Source organism: Apteryx rowi, unplaced genomic scaffold (genome assembly GCF_003343035.1).
Source record: "Apteryx rowi isolate R43461 unplaced genomic scaffold, aptRow1 scaffold_59, whole genome shotgun sequence".
NCBI classification, from domain to species: Eukaryota; Metazoa; Chordata; class Aves; order Apterygiformes; family Apterygidae; genus Apteryx; species Apteryx rowi.
This window is the reverse complement of record NW_020450860.1, coordinates 2980774-2994863: the sequence shown is the minus strand read 5'-3', so window position 1 is coordinate 2994863 and position 14090 is coordinate 2980774.

Genomic DNA, 14090 nt, shown 5'->3' with positions numbered 1-14090 from the left:
AAATGTTGACAAAACTGTATGCACCTACACTACAAATTGGGTATCTCCTTCCCTTGTGCTGGGCAGCTATTCCAAGAAGCATGGAGTTGCAGTTGCACTTCATTCAGTGTTGTTCAGTGAAGTGGATTTTGTAGAGCTATAGAGTAATACTTTGTTAATGTGTCAGCCATGTAGGGAGAAGGAGGATGCTAAAAGTTTTGGTTCCTGTCTTTGCTGTACGCTTTATCCATAGGTTATTTATTCATTTATTGTTCACAAAAATCTTATACTTGCAATCTTTAGAAGTGATCTTTTTCATTTTCATTAGAAATTGCATTTAGGAGACAGGGACTGTGAAGGGTTCAGATTTTAATTAAATCATGTCTGTTTTTACCAATTTGTCTTAACTATGGGGGAAATATGAACTGAGATTAGTGTTGCATGAAGAAAGAAATCCATCTTTTGAGTTGCTGGACTTTCTAGGAGTTAAATTTTTTCTAACATAAATCTGGCTGTTCTTGCTAAGGCTAATTATTCACTTGTCCATGGTGCTCAGATTCTATGAAGCAGACGTGATAGACTGCAGTTACTCAGTGTGGACAAGGTCAGCAACAAAATGTGCATTTCTAAGTGATTCTCGGGCTGAATATAACTTATTGCAGTACTGACCAAAGCATGAGAGGTTCTTTCAAAGTCCCAAAGAAGATGCAGTTCATACTGCAAAGAATGTACAGTAAGTTAGGTGTGTAAAGGGCAGAGATATTCAACTGGAAATGTTACGAATTCTTTTGAATGTGGGGGGATATGAAGGACTGCCTACAGCTAAATCTCCTGTGTCTGCTGGTATCACTTTGTTCTCTTGCCTGTGGACAGAAAGATGGTCACATTCAAGCTCTGTGCCAAGGCTATTTCTAAAAACTGTTGATACAGAACAGTTCCAGGGTAGTGGTGTTTTAACTAGCACAATAAAATAAAGTATTATGCTCAGGACACCAATGGAAGCTGTCAACACTTTTTAAAAGTTGTTACTAGCTTCAGTGTCTGGGCCACCATTGGTCCTTTAAGTATAAAAAATTTTTCGTATCTACAAAGTCAGTGAACCCTTCTTACAGGACTTGATACAAATTTTGCTTTGCATTGTTTTGGGAAATATGGACAAAGGATACAAAGCTAATTTCTTTGTATGACATTACATTACCTTTGATTTATTTTAGTTACTTCTGATGACTTAGGTTACCCCAGTAACCTACAGACCAACACAAGTAATCATAGTAATAAAAATAACTTGTTTTCTTGATTGGGAACCGGCCTCTTCTATGTAGTCTGAAGATGATGATTTAAAAAATAAAACGTTCCCCCTCCCCCAAAACAAAACCCAGCTTTTTTGTGAACCTTTAAACATCCTCAGAAGTATTTGATAAATTTAATGATTAGTTCTTTATGTTAGTCAGGGTTTGGGTCAACTCTGTTTCTGATATTACGAATTCTAGGAGTAAGAAGAGCAAATGAGACTAAAGTAGGGAAAACATAACTGTAGTAGTGACATAAAGGTGTTTTTGCTAGGAAAGTTGTATAGTAAGAAGCATTAATGTCATGACTGTACTATGGTGGGAATTAGACATGCTTCTAAGCAAGACTCCTAGTTAAGCACTAGCCAAAAAAATTAGAGAATGGGAAATTTAGTGTAGTGTTTTTCATTCTTCAGGGTCAAGACTTCTCTGTCAGGGTCTGTGAAAGACTGGGAAGACTTGAGGGCATCTGCAAGGCGGTGGTTTTGGAAAGGCTTTATGCACACTGGTTCCATGAAAACATTTATCACTGGCTTTTTTTGTATGTTTTTTTCTTTTTCAGAAGTAAGTCAAAGCTTGGTATATCTGCAGGTCACATTGTCAATATCCTGTTAGATTAGTATCTGTGTCTCCTGATGATAGTCTTGTAAGATAGGTGTTGGTATCACAATAAGCACAGCTGTGACTTATCTGTGGGGCTGTTTTCTATTGTGTTGCTGAAGAAACGTAATTAGAAAGCAAAAGGCATCGTTCCAGCAGTACTGACTGAAGATCATCTACAGAACTTCTGTAATAAGAGAAATACAGGACAAGAAAAAATTCTGTGTATCTTGGCAACATTATTGGAACCATGCTTCAAGGGCAGAATTGAAATCATCCTTGCAAAGGGGTGCAGACACAGGTCGTTGGATAGACAGCCTTGTAAGAGTGGCAAAGCTCCATCTTAGGTATTACAGATGAAAGTGAAGCCTGGGAACATTAAAGTATTTCTGTTGTGGTGCGTATGAACCAGTGGGTGTGCTGCTTTTCTGTTAGTGTTTTTTTTGTGTGTGTTTTTTTTTAACAATTAATTTTGCAGACTTTAAATGCTGCTGTTCAGAACAGTAGATTCAACTGTTAGACCACAGTAGACAGGTCTGCATTTCAAAAGTTTCTTCAAGGTAAATGCTGTGACATATGTCTTAATATTGCTATACTTAACCAAATTGCTGCATTAATCTGACTTCTTATCTGTCACCGCTTCATGAAGAGATAGTGTTCTAAAAACCCTATAAAGGGATATATGGCTTCCCTTCTTACTGAAAGAGCAAAAATAATCTCAATGGGTAAGATGCTTAGCAGGCTTCAATCTGAACTTTTCCATAGGTAGTTACAGTAGCTGAGATACTTGCTTTAAAAAAGTCCTTTTTTGCTATCAACAGAAAAGCTAAAACTACCTTATTTTGGAGGAGCTCATTCACTTACTTTTCTGGGCATTAAGCTGAGAATCCAACTCCTACAAAGTATTCTTGGAGGAATATCAATCAAGATGTGTTGTTTTTCATTTTGTCATAAACTACATATTTCTTGGTTTCGCATCTRAAGTGCAGGTTTTCTACAACTGCCAGTAAGATTTCAATTTGGAGTCATTATTTGGAATAGAGAAGCTCATTCTTAGCAAAATATGAACCCAGAATTTTATACTTGCATCTCAACCAAATAATAGCTAGAACTTGATAATGATACGCAAGTGATTGAGTGGTATGAACACCCAGAAAGGACAGAGATTGGTTTTAGTAATACAAAATATTAATCCTGAGAGCAGCAAGACAAAATTCAAGAAAAGAACACTTAATGCAGTATTTCGGGACCAAATATACCTTAAGTGTGAATTTCAGCAAATGATAAAACTGCTTCTAAAAGTAAATGATGAAAGCCTCACCTCATTATAACTGAACTAAACAGGCCAAGGCACTGTAATAATAACTTCTGCCTAGTCTTTTGACAGACACAGTAGAGGCATGATAGGTCTTTGATGTTTTAAACTTCTCTGATTCCAGAAATATATTCATAAAGTTAAATCTGTTTTCACTAGAAACAGTAAGATTTTGGAGAATAGACAACTATGTTTTAAAAATGGCTAGCATATGTTAGGTAGTATTGGAAAGAGTATCTGAAAGGACTGATTTGAATCGATCCTTTTCTCGCATACCATATATGTTTTAATGGCCTAGTTAAATATTACAAATTCCATATTTTTCATACTATTTTAATGTTAATTATTTGTGGGTTAACTTGTTTCTTTTCTGTGAACTGATGCAATACCAGTTTACTTTAATGGAGAGAGACCGAGAGAGACCTCCTGCTGTCATTAGAACAACTGGGCAATGGATGGCCGGATGYGAGGCAACCTTCAGGACTTTTTAAAAGAAATGTTGAACCTATACTTTCTTTTTTAGAGTAGTTAGAAGGTATAGAGTGGAGGAAAGTCTGTACAGTATTCTTTATTTACCGTTGACTTCCTCTCTCATTGACTTTCCCAAGACCTTGTATCCTTAGCTGGTAGAAGTTCCTGTTGCCTTAGAGAAGTCTGGGAGCTAAGTGTGGATCAGGTGCCAGTGACTTGAGAGAAAAATTCTTCTGCAAATAATTAATACATGAGTATCTGGTCATTTTTATGATTTGTATTTGCAGGGAGAGAAGTTTGATTTGGTCAGTTTAAGCCCTGGAAATAGTGAGTGTTTCTTTTATGTCCCTGAGGCGGCTTGTTTCAAAGAACCTCCTCATTTTTTTTCATATGTTTGGTATAAACTGAAAACATCATCACTAGCGAGTGGTGTATAAGTGAAATTAGGTACTGAATTTGTGAATCAAGGAGGTAACAGACAGTGATGGCAAATGCATAACTGTAATTCTTCTGAGAACAAGTAGGTGCTCCTGTCATGCTTGAGTAAGACTGACAATACATTCCATAGACTGCGGTATCTTAAAGCTAAATTAACTTGCTTATTATCTCTATAGTGATTTTTTGGGGGAAGACTGGAATTAAATTTATCAAGGCTTAGAGATGTTAATATTGTTGTTCAACTACACAGGTATATGGTTTTTTGTTAATTTGACAAGGCTAAGGTATATTGACACTAATACAGTACTGCTGTTCCTATTTAGCTTACTTAGATCTGAAACTCTGTATTCTCTTACTTGAACTTGTATTTGCAAAGGGCTACTTTATACAGGCAAGGATATAAGTGACTTTTATATTGTATTTGTTCAACTAAGCAGACCTGAGAACGTAAGTCATGTTAGGACTGTTATAGGTATGAGTGCAGGTTATATTACTTAAAACAAGAATGTGTCCATATTTCATGGTGAAAATGCGAGGGTGTTTTGCTGGTTTCTAGAGGAGGTTATTATAATAGGTGAAGACTGTGCATAAATTATGATCAATTACTGATATGTGAAATACAGAATCTCTAAATACTTGAAAAGTAGAAAGTGTTGAATTGTTTTAACAGAAAAAAACCTGATCAATGTCTCTGGAATGTAAGACAGATCATTTTGAATTTTGTGAGTAACTCTTACTTTCCTTACAGGAATCTCACCTGCATAGGAAAAACAACTTAAAGAAATCGTTAGGATGTTGAGAAGGAGCAATTTTAAATGCCAAATACCATTAATAAGAAAAGTATCACAGTATATCTTGTTTTATAACAACAGACAAAGAATTTCTCTGGCTAAATTATTAATATATTGTTTACAGTTTACAAAGAAACAGCATCAGTATTTGGATAGCTAAGAATCTTTGTTCTTTTCTTTTYAGCATGCACAAAGTCAAGGAAAATTTAGAGAAATGATCAAATTAAGTATTGAATTTCTTTTCCTGGCTTTGTTTAAAAAAAAGAAAATGGGCAAAGTTTTAAAATCATTTATCCAGAAAATTATATTTGTTTCATTTGGGACTGTGTAATACCTATTGAACCTCAGTTCTGTACCTTTTGCTTTCATGTTATTAAAAGTGATTTTTCATACATTCGGTGGTGGTTAGTTCTGGTGTTTGTATTGCTTTTAGAAAAAGGCATTTTTGAACCAGTGCAATATAACTGATATTTAAACTGTTATCACTTTGGGTTCAGCCATACACATCCATCCACACTGTGGATTTTAAGCTATGATCTCTTTGAAATGCAAACTTGTAACTTCATGAGTCCTGCGTGAATTTGACTCCTTCATGTCCTGAATCCTTTAAAGTAATGGAAGTAGTCATTCATAACTCCAGGTAATCTTATTGTAATAGCCTATTTGCTGCTCAGAGACCGCTAAGCTACAGCTATGTTAATAATTAAAAAGGGCCAGCACTCATTCTCTAGCCTTGAGGGCAGTTGGCATGATATGGCTTAGTTCGGTAAAGCTGAATGCTTCTTCCTCCCCAACAGTGTGAGCTTGTCCGTATGTCCTGCTGGATGCAGTTTCTGGCCTCTCTGCTCCCAGGCGCTGCCCGGAAGAGCACTGGTTGACATAAGTGCAGCTCAATGGTTAGACAGGATGAATGGCAGTGGGACAGTGCTTGTCCTGTGCCAGCTCCTTTTTGGATTACTGGAACAATCCTAGGCCTACAGGCTGCGGTTTGTTGTTTGCTTTAGGAAAGGAAGGGGAAGGAGTTAAACAGTTTGAACTGCTTCCTCTGTCCAGCAGATGTGGTGGTAATGGATCTCTCCAAAGGATAGTCTGGTCCTGAGAAATACACTGAAAATATGCAAAATAGGTAGAGGTGGAAAAACAGTGCAGCTTTGAGATGAACCATTATTGATTTAGCAAAACAAATCTATTGGTGGTAAGAATAGTGGGGGATGGGGGTGTTTGTGTTTCATGTTTTTTTTTTTTTTTAATATGATATTCAGTTCTTTATCAATTTTAATTCAAAACTCTTATTCCAATTATTTTTTGTGATTAGCGCTGTTTCCTATGCTCACCCAGAGAACAAGTGTAATGAAGGAAAACTCAGAACAAACAAAGAGAACCTATGAGACAAATAGCTTGAGTAATCCTTACCCTTGTTTCTAGGACAAGGGAACAGGGAAGGTTAAACAACATGATTCTCTGCCTTGGAGCTCTTGGGGGCTCATATGGTTGCACTCACCTTTCAGGAAAACGGACTTTGCAACTCTGATGTGAAAACCGCATGGGTGGCAGGTGAGTGGGGAGTTGCAATATCAAGAGGTTTAGAATCTTCTCTTTCTGTCTGTCTGTTTGTCTCTCTCTCTCTTCCCCCCCCCCCCCCCCCCCAAATCTTGTTTGGGGGATAAACAGAGAACTTAGAATTTTAGAACTCATAGGAGCATTATAGACAAATCTGCAAAAAGCATTTGTATTTCCTTTCCCTGAATTGGCTGTAAAAAGCTGTTCTGAGATCCCATAGGGCCCATGCAATGTGTTATAAATTGCTTGACTAAAAAGAAGTGTACGCTATTCATGTATTGCTTCTACCCAAGGCTATACTATTAAAACATCTTGTGATCGCTATTTCATGTTGTCATTCCTTAATTTTTATTAATAAATAAGTGTAGCTGTGCAGATATTTGCATACTTTTCTGATGGTCTCTTCTCACTTTGGTTTTAGAATAATTGAGGGGCTAACTAAAATGCTTGCATTGTGTACACAGAGGGGTGAAAAAGGAGAGGAATACAAAGGTGCTTAATATTCATAATAAATTATGTAGAAAAATAAATTTTAGGCACTACTAATTTTAACAGCTCAAATTATGAGGACTGTGTTTTCTCCAGTTAGAGTGGATATACTGGTATGATGCAAATGAAGAACGACATGAAACAGCACTGTTCTTCCAGTTTGGTGTTTGTTTCTATTCAGTCTTACTCTCACCCTTACTCACACTGCATGGTACCTTTCTCTCTTTACTTCAGTTGGATTCCTTGCAGAGTAAGATGCTACTAAAGGGTTGCAAAGGTGGCAAAACTTAGCTTTTGGTTATCGATGAGAGTTGATGCTGCTTTTTTTTTTTTCCTCCTCTTGTCTTGTATAGTTTCTAAGTCTTTACTACAGTGGACAGTTATCTTCCTGAATTTTATATTTCTGTCACTGATGACCTCTTTATTTTCCATAGTGATATTTTATCACCACTAGACAGGATAGCCATTTAATTTGTGAGCCCTCTAACTACGGGCTGTGTGCAGAGTACATTTTTAGAGCAGCGTGTGATAGAGTAACTGATAATAAAAGAACCTTGTATCTAGATCAAAAAAAAAAAAAAATCTGTTAGAGCTCTCATATGAAAGAGGTTAATGGATTCCAAGGAAGAAATGAACTGGAGTGTGTTGTCATTCAATCATACTGAGGTTTGATTTCTTTTATCAGGCTGAGTAATGACTGCAGGCACTTGCACTTTTCATATCATTATAATTTGCAATAAAATGAAATGCTGAGGACTTACCACATTAGCTGAGGAATAGTAGTTGACCATTTGCTTGCAGAGATTCATAGCCTGTTCTCTGTGCTCATTTCAAAACACAGTAAAGAAACACAAAAGATTGGTTTTACTTATTTTTGATGAGATCGGGTATATGGAAAGTAGAGTATCAACTTGTTCATATATGCAGACACTTGCTCCCCTTCTCTTTCAGCTGGGTCTGCATGCATCTGAAACAGCTGAAGTACTCCTATAAGCTCCTTTGAGTGATGGATAAGTAGGAAGCATCTTGTAGTTACATCTTAAAAAATGACTGAAAATAACTTACATAAAAGATGAAAGCCATCTCCCTCCTAAACTAAACTAACTTGGTGAAATCAAAGCTTTCAAAGGCTCAGTTAAGCTCCTGAATTCTGACTTGACTTCCTTAGTCAACCTTTTTTCAAGAAAGCAGAACATCCAGTGACTCCTGTGAGAATTGGAATAATTACAAAAATGGAGATTCAGGTGTCTGACTTCTGGTATCTAATTGTTATAAATAGGTCACTGGACATGTTCAGAAAAAACTTTGTTAGCTCTTTATTCTTGAACACTTTTTCCAAGAGCAGCCGAAGCCACCTGTGACTTTGTCTCTTGGTGATCATCACTTATTTGCTTTGGATTTTTTAGGCTTTTGGGTGGCAAAACGGTCTGGAATGAAATGCACTGATATTTTACTGACACTAATATAGTTCAAAAACCCATAAAGAAGGGGGTAAAACAAAAAAACCCTGAATGTTCCAGACCAGCTTAATGCTTTTGTCCATATACTGATGATAGAAAGCCTTTCTTTAGCTTTGAAATTATTCAATACATAGAGTAAATGGGTTAGAACTGAATTTCTTATAGAAAGTAACATCTTCTGTAAACATTATAAAGAAATACATATATAATATTTGCAGAAAAGCACTTTTTCCAGAGTTTTTATATACAATCTGCACATCATTAAATTAAAAAATAGAAAGCAATTCCACCACGTATTCCTAGCAATGGTGCAATATTGTCACTTTGACAGGATATCAGACTATTGCCCACATTTATAGGTACTTAGACATTGTGTAAAATGATATACACAATATTGCTTACTGCTGTACACTTTATATATTGTTCCTGTCAAGATAAAGCTAATGCATACATTAGGTTTRCTTACCACTCCCTTTTTGTATTCTAAAATATGTGGTTGCCTTTTCAGAAAAGCTGTCTTTTTACATTTTCTAGCTGATGCTTTGAATTACAATGCTCATGTCAGATTGTATTGGTCCTAGGAGGGAACTGAACGATGCACCTTCCAGAAAGGAAGCAATTAGATGGCCTGTTTTCTACAGTGAATTTTCATTGTTTTAGTTACAGTCTGGTAGCAGGGTGTGTGTACACTACGAAGAGGGGAGGAATCCACCAAGTAGCTGGAAGCAAAATGCTAACAAGGAAACTGCCACAGATGTGATCACTTGATAAGAGGACAGATGATGGTGGTATTTTTTCTTCTTTCTCAGACCGGGGAACTTGGAGCTAGTCATTCTGGTTCTCCTCTTAATTGCCTGTGATTCTTCTGTGCATGAGTTATTTGAGAAAAGAAAGCTATAGAACAGACCATGGAAAGGAAACTTACTGTATTAAAGAACCTTCCATATGTTTCTCTGAATAGATTAATACAGAGCTTTTCCCTTGTGTAAAGGCCAGTTTATATTAACTCAATTCTGGTCAATTCTTAAAGCAGATCTCTTGCTTGTAAACTTAAGAGAGTGCCAAACATAATGTTTGTAAGCATTATAACCTGTTTCATAGCATGCAGGAATTATGTATGCTAAAGCTAAAAGTTAAGTATTTTCTAAGGCAGTAGTTCTCCTAGTAATGTCAGCAAGCAGCTATTGCATTCAGAGGCCCCAGTGAAGATTAGTATTCAGTTATGCTAGGCACAGTACTGTAATACAGTAAGAGTCAGTTTTCTGTTCCAGAACTTCACAGTTTCAATATAAGCATCAAAAAACTCATCCAAATTAAAGATGGCTTAGTGAAAAAGTCAGAACTGGCACTGAATCTCCGAAATGCCAGTAAAGTGCTCTTCCTGCTTAATACTGGGAGACCAATAAAACTCTTTTTTGGTTAGCTTAACTCTATACAGATGTGTTGCAAAATTATGCCCACAAGTGGACTCATGCCATTCAAGTGGGGTCATTGTCAACATGTAAAGCCATGGGGGGATTTTTTGTGTTTTTTTTTTAACAGTTGAAATACTGGTTGAATTTTTAAATATCCTGTTTCTGTTGAATGGTACATTTTCTTCAGATTTAGAGATGTTGGAAGGCATAATATATGGATCCACATTGCAAATGTATATACAAGTTGGGAGAATGAGTATAAATATATCATAGATGCAAAATACTAAATTTAGTGCATGTTTAGTCTTGGCAGCTGACCAGATCTTTTTCCAGTTTCTTGCAATAACATTATATATCAGTTATGGCAGAAGCTGAAATATTTAAATCTGTAATACTTATCTGACAAAATTCAAAAATTCAGTTTTTGTACTTGATTTGGGCAACACTGGAAAGTTGTTAGCATCAGAGCAAATATTTGATAACCTAAATGGAACTCATCCAACTAAATCTTACTTAGGGTAAAATGTGGATAGTTTTGTCAAGGTGCATGTTGGTCTTTTGGGGTTATTAGAATCTAAAAGTATTGCAAGAAATGCTAATAAATAGTAATATTAGAATATATATGATTTTTCTTAAATCAAACTCTTTTTCTCTTTATTGTTCCTCTGCTTAACCATGATATTTCAGTCTCAGTCTGGAATCCAAGTGAGGGAAAAATATGTAGTCTGCTCTCAGGCTTCCAATATTAATATGGATAGTCTTCATTTATTTATCCTGCCATTGTGTTAGGTTTTTTTGAAGTACATACTGTATTTTGTCATTTCTGAATCAGTCTTGGATTCGCAATGTAGTGAATCTGGAATTAAAATAGGAAGAATTCTGCCCCTTGTTTCCTGCTTGCTGTCACGACGGCAGAACTGACAGGTCTGGCCCTACCTGCAGACATCATGCCGCCGCTCGGCTTGACTCTGTTCTGTTGACAGCTTGGAGCAGGTCTGCCTTTCAGTCAGAGGGAGTGGGAGCCACATTTGGAGCTGGGATATACAAAAATACCCATAAATTAGGTTTGCTTCTTTTTATGATGGGTTAGAGAAATGCAAAGGCAATTTTAGAAGGGGGAAAATACATCAAGTGTGCTATAGCAGAGTAGGCATATTAAAACGTATTAGGAGGATGAGTTCTCCATTGTGATAGTGGGTTGTAGGGTGTGAKTAATGGGAGAAATCATAGTTTAATCAGGAAGAATGTTAGAAAAGCTGACTAGAAAAAGAAAGTACTGAAGGAGTGGTCCAGATTCGTGAGCAGAGGGCTGAAGTTGATGCACACTGCCCCTGTACCCGCTGTCCTGAGTACCCATGAATAAATGATCTTAAGATCCCTTTAATAGAAGTAGGAAAATTCCTTTTGCTGAGATCACTTGCCAAAAGAGAGGAGGAGAGGAATCTTAAAGATTAGACATTTTATAGACTTTGTAGGCCATCATTTAATGTCTGGATATTTCTAGATTTACTATAATACTTTTTTTTTTGTGCCTTAGTTCCCCAGAATAAAAAGATTAAAGGAATAATTTTCCTAATCACTATGATCCTGAGAGAGTGATTTGTGTTATGAGGTACACATTGTGTTGATAGGAACTACATACTGTAATGGTTGCTAGCAAGGTGAAAGAAATGACTAGTATCTATTCTGCAATATAATTATTATTGCTGTTATTTACAATGTAAACTGATTTATTGAAAGAGATGCTCACTGAGCTATTTCATCAAAAGGAGTGAACCAGGTCAGGATCAGAGATCTTTCTGGCAGGAATTAATACATGCCATCATAATTCCATTAGCACTTCAAAAGCTGAGGGTAAAGAAAAAACAATCCAATTTCTGATATTGGCTGCAGAAGGATTTTACCCAAGAAATGATTGCGAGATGATTTCTACAGGAAAAAGAGTAGGGGTATCATTCAGGAAAAGGGATTTATGACTGTTAGCCTAAACAAATAGGGGTAGGAATATATCGCAGGGCTCAAAGATCTTGCTATATTTCCCCTTTAAGGGCGTAGGTTATTTTCAGAGATTCTGCCTTCTGAGTAAATAATAACTTAAGGTGCTGACATTCCCTAACCCAGTTACTTGGTAGTGTTTCAATATTCCCATGCGACCAGGATCTAGAAAGTAGTTACAGAGCTTATAGAAAAGAGTACTGATTTTAGTTATATATCAGGAGAATTTTCACTGAGCAACATGACATTAGTGCAGACTTAACCAAGTTTCCAGTTCTGGTCATTTGCCTCGTCATTAGAATTGGAATTTCTTGGCTTTGTTCCTGGCCTCCGTACATCTCTTCATCTCTTTTTGCTTGGTAACCCGCTTTAACAATCTTTAGCAATCTCTACAGAAGCTTTCACATTTTGTGCTTGTGTTTTGAGCTTCTTAGGTGAAAGTTGTAATATAAATGCGCTTTGAAGTTAAGTACTTTTAGCAGGATCAGTTGGGAGAASTTCAGTTACCATCTTTGTCTGTAATTCTCCCCTCTCCCCTTCTCCTACCTGCAATACACATGGTCCTTTTTTTCCTTTTCCTTTTTTTTTTTTTCTTTCATAGTAGGAAAGTGTCTATTTTCAATATCACCATCTATAATAAACAACAGGTGTTGTGGGTGTTTCCAGGTTTATTCTTGCCAAGAGAAAAATGCATAATCCAGTACTTGACTGCAGGGAGAGCCATTTCTGCCATTAGCAGAGAGTGGAGCCTTGGCTCACATACTGAATTCTGGCAAACTTTGCTCTGTTAAGCGCAAATGGGATTTTATTCATTGTGTAGTCTCCAAATAAATATATGTGCCTGTCCAAATGTATTGTTAAATTCTTCAGAGGGAAAGAGCTTGGATTGGGAGACTTGCCATTTTCATGCAATTAGGAAACAAACAGAACAAACGGACCTATATAATTAAAACCTTTGTTTAGCCAAAAAAAAAAAMAAACCCACACTATGATTAATGTACACATATTTTGGAGTTCAGTCTAGATTTGGAGCTTTTTCTTCTCAAGCTAAAATGTGAAGATTTCAGTATAAGGTCATTAAATCTAATCAGATATTGAAGACAAGTACTGCCATCGAACTAATGTGAACCTCAACATTCTGTTAAATGCTAGAGCCTTTTTAATACTGGGGGGGGGGGAGCTTGTAGGGTGTGGTTTGAGGGGGAATAGCTTGTGGTTTAAATACTTCATGTGGTGAGAATTGGTAGCTCAGGGACCTGGTTATGGTCTAAGAAACCTCAAACTGTATTTTAGAATCTAGAGGTTTAGCATATGAGCCCATCTTACTACTTTCCCTAGCAATGTAGAATTTACCATGCTATTTAGCATATTTTAATATGTTGTCCAGTCTAGTTGTTGAAAAACAGTATTTCTACTGCTGAGTTTTAATTTGATTCAAATTTATCATGGACCAGAAATGGCTGTGTTCTGGGGTAGATATATAGTCTCCTTAYGAATTTCACTATAGCTAGCATTTTATTCACTCTTGGTAGTTAAAATCCAGGCATTTGTAATTCAGTTACTGTATACATCACACCTTCTGCAGGACATGTTTCTACTCGGGTTGTTGAGGCTTTATATTGCTTAGTTATTTAGTAATGTGTATGTGTTGAAGATTTTGTTTCTCTGTATTTTTGTTGTTGTTTTTCCTGTGAATTAGGGAAGTTCTATTTAAGTTCTTCTTTGTGGGGTCTCAAACCATCTGTTTATTTAGATCATCTGTTTATTAGATCAGCAGATATGTCTTCAAAATGTACTCTGTAAACTTAAACACTTATCCATTACCTCAGGTAGGTGCTTATTAAGTAAGGGTAAGGAGTACGCCTACGCAAAGTACACTTCTTCAGGAAAGGTAAATACTGTTACTCAGTTTCATTAAAGTGAATTTATCAATCTCTTTATAACAATTTTTTACTTGCAAATCTAGGGAAGTCTYATCAGAGATTCTAAGGACTTTCGTGGGTCTGGCATCTTACAAGGAACATGTTTAGAGGGCAATGTGAAATATTTGAGGGGTTATAGGATGTTAAGGATGSATTCAGGGAAAATATAATTCCATCTTCCATTAAAAAGATTTGCAGGACACTAGGGGCTCAAAAGAGGTGCAGGCTACTATTTTGAACTGGAGTCTTTTGACTGATACAGAAGGCCAATGTGTAGCTAAGCTATTGACAGTTTGCCTCTGTCTCCTATATCTGATTAAATAGGAAGCTATTCAACTTACCTCATGGCTTTGTGTCCCACAAATG